Here is a 7,852-nt window from a genome sequence, read left to right on the forward strand (position 1 = left end):
CAAGGCTTATTTAAGACTGAATGGTTGATTATTTCTTGAGAGACTCTTAAAATGAGTTAGATAGCAAACTATTCTTTGTCTCCACTGAGGGAAGAGAAGAAAATGGGCTTAAGTTGAAAAGAGGAGATTCTGGTTAGATCAGTGACTTTTAAACTCTTGGCAATAGAACATTTTCTTTAAAAAAAACAAAACCAAACCTAAGAATCCAACACATAAACCAGAGAAATGGAAGCCTGAGTGGGGACTGCCTAGCATACCAGCTCTTTCACCCCTCAGAGGACTTGCCAAAGCAACTTGAAAACTAGTGGCTTAAATCAGGGGTCAGTAAACCTTACCTGGCTGCTGTTTTTGTATGACTATGAGTTAAGAATGATTTTTTCCAGTTTACCACAAGTTAAGAATGGTTTTTCCAGTTTTAAATGGCTGGAGGAAGAAAAGGATTATTTTACATGCCATGTAAAAATTAGAAGAAATTCAAATTTCAATGTCTATAAAGTTTTAGTGGAGTATAGCCAATCTCATTTAGGTTGGCTTGAAGCTCAACATTCAGAAAACAAAGATCATGGCATCTGGTCCCATCACTTCATGGGAAATAGATGGGGAAACAGTGGAAACAGTGTCATACTTTATTTTTTTGGGCTCCAAAATCACTGCAGATGCTGATTGCAGCCATGAAATTAAGAGACGCTTACTTCTTGGAAGGAAAGTTATGACCAACCTAGATAGTATATTAAAAAGCAGAGACATTACTTTGCCAACAAAGGTCTGTCTAGTCAAGGCTATGGCTTTTCCAGTGGTCATGTATGGATGTAAGAGTTGGACTGTGAAGAAAGCTGATCACTGAAGAATTGATGCTTTTGAACTGTGGTGTTGGAGAAGCCTCTTGAGAGTCCCGTGGACTGCAAGGAGATCCAACCAGTCCATTCTAAAGGAGATCAGTCCTGGGTGTTCATTGGAAGGACTGATGCTGAAGCTGAAACTCCAATACTTTGGCCAACTCATGAGAAGAGTTGACTCACTGGAAAAGAGTCTGATGCTGGGAGGGATTGTGGGTGGGAGGAGACGGGGACGACAGAGAATGAGATGGCTGGATGGCATCACCGACTCGATGGACATGAGTTTGAATGAACTCCAGGAGTTGGTGATGGATAGGAAGGCCTGGTGTGCTGTGATTCATGGGGTTGCAAAGAGTCGGACACGACTGAGCGACTGAACTGAACTGAACTCATGGCTATTTTTGCTCTACAGGGGTAGATTTAAATGGTTGCAATAAAGAGTACATGGTTTGTGAAGTCCAAAATATTTACTGATCTTTTGCAGAAAGTTTGCCAAACTCTGATTTAGATGAAAGAAAGGTTTTATGATATTATTTTTTAACACTGGAATATGTGATCAACAGAATTTATATGACTTTTCTTTTTGGAAAGCACTGTTAGGCCAAGCTGTGGTTTAAAGAGGTCCTGTCTGTAAGGAGAGAAATAACTGGTCTCAGCCTCCCAGGATTCCTGAAAGTCTGTCCCTTCCAGCCCTGCTAGGCTGTGGTTTTATCCTTGGGCTCCAGCCAGTTGCCTTCAGATGGCTGAAGGGAAAAGAAGGCAGTTACCTGGCGGTATGCCAAAAATTCCCCCTTCCATCCTCCTTCCACCTCCCAGTTTGGAGCCTGAAATTCCTGGCAGTTAAAAAAAGGATTTCCTTCAGAAGAACACAATTGTGGTAATGCTCTGGCCAGCCAGTCACTACATTTCACAGGGTGGGAAAACATTTGTGATTTTGGGAAGAGGAAAGAAAATCCAACGCTAATAACTGATGAGAGAGATGGGGGAAAGCACTGAGTAAGAGCATGAGAAAGAAAAGCACATCAAGAACAAGAAGAGGATGAATAACAAAAGCTTTCTTCCAAATTATGACAGATCGTTTAAGACCAAATCAGATTATCTGCCTTAATTTACTACAACCCTTTGGTTCAGAGACTAGCATTTCATAAAGATTAGTTTTTCCTCATTATATTGAACAGGTGACCCTTCTGTGATTCTAGTTCTGCTATAAAATGGGGTGAGACCCTAATATCTTCAAAATCATAGGGTGATTTCTCAGCATAAAGTGTAAAGACTAGTAATTGGGGGCTTACGGAGAACATGTACAGGCAACCGATGCATTTCAAATAATTTGTTCATTCATACTTTATGCTCCTCACTCTTCTTTATTTGAAAAGGTTTGGTGATTACACTGGTGAAACCACAAAGCTAACAAAAAAATATATAGATCTCCAGCTCTCTGCTGGGAAAAACTAAATCAATAAACAACAAAATAATTAGCCAGAATCATGGCTTTAGATACAATATATATTGTGGTAGCTTTAGCCACTCCAGTACTATTGCCTAGAAAATCCCATGGATGGAGGAGCCTGGTAGGCTGCAGTCCGTGGGGTCGCTAAGGGTCGGACACGACTGAGTGACTTCACTTTCACTTTTCACTTTCACACATTGGAGAAGAAAATGGCAACCCACTCCAGTGTTCTTGCCTGGAGAATCCCAGGGACGGCGGAGCCTGGTGGGCTGCCGTCTATGGGGTCGCACAGAGTCGGACATGACTGAAGTGACTTAGCAGCAGCAGCAGCTTTGGACTATGACTTCATTTATATTAAAAAATATAAAAATGATACATGTGAAAAACTACACAAGGGCATGATTTTTATAAAATGAAGCCATGCAGGAAGGAATGGAAAGCAAAGATCTTTCTCCCTATCCTCTGATCCTCAAATTTCCAATCACTCTCTCAAAAGGTGTCAACTGTTAATAATTGTTTCTTATATATGGGTCCACTGGGGAAAAAAAATTACATACATATCCTTTCAAAAATTTTATACAAATGGTATAGTTAACTATTATTTCCATTTTATTCATGCAGAAATTGAGGCTCCAAGAGGGCATAGGTTGACTTGTCCAAAGAGATGAACTAGTGATGGACAGGGAAGTCTGTTGTATGCAGTCCTTGGGGTTGTAAAGAGTCGGACACGACTGAGCAACTGAACAGTTCATACTAAAAAGAAGGATATTTATACAGTACTTTTTGGCTTAAGCAGCACTTTCACGTGAATTACTTTCTCTGACCACTAGTTTATTGCTGCTGCTGCTGCTAAGTTGCTTCAGTCATGTCCGACTCTGTGTGACCCCATAGACGGCAGCACACCAGGCTCCACTGTCCCTGGTATTCTCCAGGGAAGAACACTGGAGTGGGTTGCCATCTCCTTCTCCAATGCATGAAAGTGAAAGTGAAATTGAAGTTGCTCAGTTGTGTCCGACTTTGTGACCCCATGGACTTCAGCCTACCAGGCTCCTCTGCCCATGGGATTTTCCAGGCAAGAGTACTGGAGTGGGTTGCCATTGCCTTCTCTGGACCACTAGTTTAGGGATCTTCCAATTCTGACAGCCGGCTTGTGGCCTCTCTATCATGCCCTGATGGTTATTAGCATGTTGCTGGCCTAGCAGATTATAGGATATAAATAGATGCTTGTTGTCTGACCAGTTTTTTTTTCCTGAAGTCAGGTACATTTAATGTTTACCATAGACAGAGGAGCCTGGCTGACTGTAGTCCATGGGGTTACAAAGAGTTGGACACAACTGAGCAAGTGAGCACACACGCACACAAACACTTGCTTCTTTGTTCAGGTTAAGAAGGCAGGAATTTTGAGGTCCCAAGAACTCACAGGATGGCTTCCCCACAGTTCTGTGTCACAGCGCAGCTCCAAGTGAGTACCAAATCGCCAAGGCTCAAAGGCTGTTGGGAGAGCAGTTGTAGGGTGAGGATGCAGCTGTACTAACAACTCTGTGCTGCATTGTGCTTAGTCACTTAGTTGTGTCCAACTGTTTGTGACCCCATGGACTGTAGCCGCCAGGCTCCTCTGCCCATGGGGATTCTCCAGGCAAGAATATTGGAGTGGGTTGCCATGCCTTCCTTCACAGGATCTTACCAACTAGAAGGATCGAACCCAGGTCTCCTGCATTGCAGCCAGATTCTTTACCATCTGAGCCACCAGGGAAACCCACTAAGGACTCTATTACCTGCCAAAGGGTAAGTCTCTGCTGCTGTTATTTCTGCTGTGCTTTACTTTCTTCAGAATTTCCATAAAGGCAAATTCCACTTTCCGGCTTCTATCTTCATAATTTCCGTATTTCTCCTCTTCTACTGAGATCTCTGCTTGTTGTTTTCCCCGAACTTCCCCTTCCTTAGAACAGAAAAGACTTAAAAAGAAAACATGACCTTCATCCGAAGAGGTGTGAGACTTGAAGCTCACTTTATAAAGTCGTTGAGGGCAGCCACTGCTGAATCTGTTTCCTTGATTCTGGCCATCTAACAAGTGCCTGGACTGTAGTGGGTTTCCCCAATTGCTTGTTGAAAAATGCTGTAGCAATCTTAAAAGTTTTCAGTGATAAAGAACACAGAATAAAAGCAAAAAAAAAAAAAAAAAGCATGCTATTGCTTTAAAAAAATTAAAACTTTTAATTACAATTATTTTTAAGCATATAGGGGAAAAAAATAACATCCATATACTCACCAGCACATATTTCAGCAGGATTCCATTTATCTTGAGGCTACTAAGAAAATGTTTCAGCATGCACTTTTCAGAATCATAGAGCAGTAGCATTAGAGTGAGAAATGGAACATGTCCTGCTCTATCAGTAAACAAGGATGTCACAGTCATCAGAGTCAGTGATTATAGCCTTCCAACCTGAGTTGGTGAGTCCTGAGGAAGCTCAGGAAAGAAAATACCTGCTATCAAGCAGGCATCAGACTGCAGCCATTCCCTATGGTGAGCCCTGAGGAAACTCAGGATGTGAAAACACAGGATACTAGCCCCAGATAGCTGAGGTGCATATCAAGGGAATATGACTGTAGTGAGCCCAGACTCTTGCATATTTCCATACATAGTAAAGTGCTAAATTTCTATTTAGTTTTAATTAACAACCTTTTGATGTTTCTGACTACCTGCCATTTGTTGCAAAACCCCTATAAATCCTAGCTCCCCACTCAGAGCAGTTGCTAAGCTCTCAGAAACCTGTCTCTCAAGCTGCAGTCCTCATATTACCCAAAATAAAACTTAACTAGAAAATTTCACATTGTTCATTTTTTCCTTCAACAAGAAGCATTCATAATGACTGCAACGATATTAACTAAGTTCCTAAACCTCTCCGTGCATTCTCACATGTAAAGGGGGCATAAGAGTATTTGTTAGTTGTTGTTTGACTAAAATTTAACAACACGTGACACATTACAATAAGTGCTCAATAAATGATAATTATCATTTTAGGCTTCAGGTCAGTTTAGTCGCTTAGTCGTGTCCGACTCTTTGCAACCCCATAAACTGCAGCAGACCAGGCCTCCCTGTCCATTATTTTCCAATAAATGATAGTAGACTATAAAGAACCAGAGATGCAGGGCTGTGCTTACAACTGTGCAAGCTGTTCTTTGCACAATCCTGGGGTGGGAGTCATTAATTTGTATTTTCTGGCACCTAGTGGTATAGTTGTTGAAGAAAATTTACCTTTTACTACTCAAATTCTCCGTTTGGAGGGTTGGATGTGAATATATGATTCAGTTCTGTTCTGATAAACTGGAATCCTCTTGTACACCTAGACTACTGAATTTCAAAAGGTAGAAAGGGAAAATTATCTAATTTAAAGCCACTTAATTTAAATTAGTATTTTAAAAAACCATATGCAAAATTGTGTTAGCAAGAAAGAGACTGGGATAGATAACAAAAAGACAATTATGAGATTGTTCCTAAAACAGGAGCCTTCTCTTAACACTACTGGTTGGAGTATAAATTACTACAATATTTTGGAAGCAAACTGGCACTATTTTACACTTAATCCCTTTGATACGGTAATTTTACACCTAGAAATTTATCCTACAGAAACATAAGTACATGAAGATAAACGTGCAAAAAACATCCACTGCAGCTTTGTAATAAGACAGCAAAACAAACCAGAAAGAACAGAAACTATACGTATGCCAAAGAAAAATTCTAAATAACAATAGGCAAAAATGGTGATGCTGATATGAGCACTGGTTTAGTATGTTAATAGTCAAAGGAAGACTGAGAAATATGCAGCCATTTGCATGTCTGGGACTAGTTCATAAATTTATCTCGACGTTCTTTCAAAAGATGCTTTTCTATGCTTTTTGCAATATGTTGTGTGCTGCTTCATATCTGGTGTTTGGTCTCACAAACTTAAAACAGTAAGATTTTTTTCATTTTTTTTATATACCAAATAGGCACAGAACACTTGCAGAATCAGCAACTAAATTCATTCCTTCGAACGCAAATTCCGGACGGTAATTGTATTTCTTGTACCTGTTCAAACCTTATTTGTGTGGGAAGAACACTGACCTGATTAAATGCCCAGCCCCAGGGCCTCCTCTACTTACACAGAAACAATATAGCCACTGTCTGATGCTGGTATCCTGGTGGTCCTCATTTTAAAATTTTTATGTTTTGGTGATGCTGCACAGGATGTAGGATCCTAGATCCCCAACCAGGGATTGAACCAGCGCTCTTTCCAGTGGAAGTGGGAAGTCTTAACCACTGGACTGCCAGCAAAGTCCCTGGTCCTAATTTTAACAGAGTACACAGGTCTGACTTCTTGGCTATCAATTTAGGTTCTAGTTGGAGTACCACAGGGACAGCAAAATAACAGAAGGCAGTCCATCCAGAAGTCAAGTTGCACCCATCATCAGTTGAGAACTTGTGAAAATGCATTATTCTTGGGCACTATGTTCTAGATCTACCCAAGTAATTTACCTTTTAGTGTTCTCCAGGTGATTATAAAGTGTTAGTCGCTCAAGTCGTGTTTGATCCTTTGTGATCCCACAGACTGTCACCTGCCAGGCTCCTCTGTTCATGGAATTCTCCAGGCAAGAGTACTGGAATGGGTTACCATTTCCTTCTCCAGGGGATCTTCCCAATCCAGGGATTGAACCTGAGTCTCCTGCATTGCAGGCAGATTATTTACTGTCAGGGCCATCAGGGAAGCCCCAGGTGATTATAATTCCCACAAATTGTAATAAAATTCACTGTTCTGATTAGTTGATCCTTGATCAACAGCAAGGGTTAGGAGCACTGACCCCCATAGTTGAAAACCTGCATGTAACTTTACAGTGGCCCGGCATACCTGCGTTTCCACATCTGCATAATGTAGTATTTACTACTGAAAAAAGTTCCTATATAATTGGAGCTGTGCACTTCAAACCCATGTTGTTTAAAGGACAACTGTACTTCTAGTTTCTCCTTGAAAACCAAACTCAGTATAAAATGTTCCAGAAGAATTACTATTTCACATTTGCTGCCAAAAACATTTTTGAACAAAAAACTATTGAGAATAATCTACAAAGTTGTATTTGACTTTTGGTAAGGACTGATGCTAAAGCTGAAACTGCAATACTTTGGCCACCTCATGCGACGAGTTGACTCACTGGAAAAGACTGATGCTGGGAAAGGTTGGGGGCAGGAGAAGGGGACGACAGAGAATGAGATGGTTGGATGGCATCACCGACTCTGTGGACATAAGTTTGAGTGAACTCCAGGAGTTGGTGATGGACAGGGAGGCCTGGCGTGCTGTGATTCATGGGGTCGCGGAGAGTCGGACACGACTGAGCGACTGAACTGTGGCTTTCAGTTAACGGCCACAGGACAAAATAGATACAAAACTGTTCAGTGTTCCAAAACCTGGATCTATCACTTAAAACATTCATAACGATCCGAAGTAGCATTAATTAAATAAATACTAAGTCCCTATTACTACTGGCATTAGTGAAAGGGGAATGTTCAAGGAATGTAGAAGGAAATTAATGG

The sequence above is a fragment of the Moschus berezovskii genome, chromosome 2 (genome assembly GCF_049115385.1).
Source record: "Moschus berezovskii isolate FMDL1 chromosome 2, NW_MosBer_1.0, whole genome shotgun sequence".
Lineage (NCBI taxonomy): Eukaryota > Metazoa > Chordata > Mammalia > Artiodactyla > Moschidae > Moschus > Moschus berezovskii.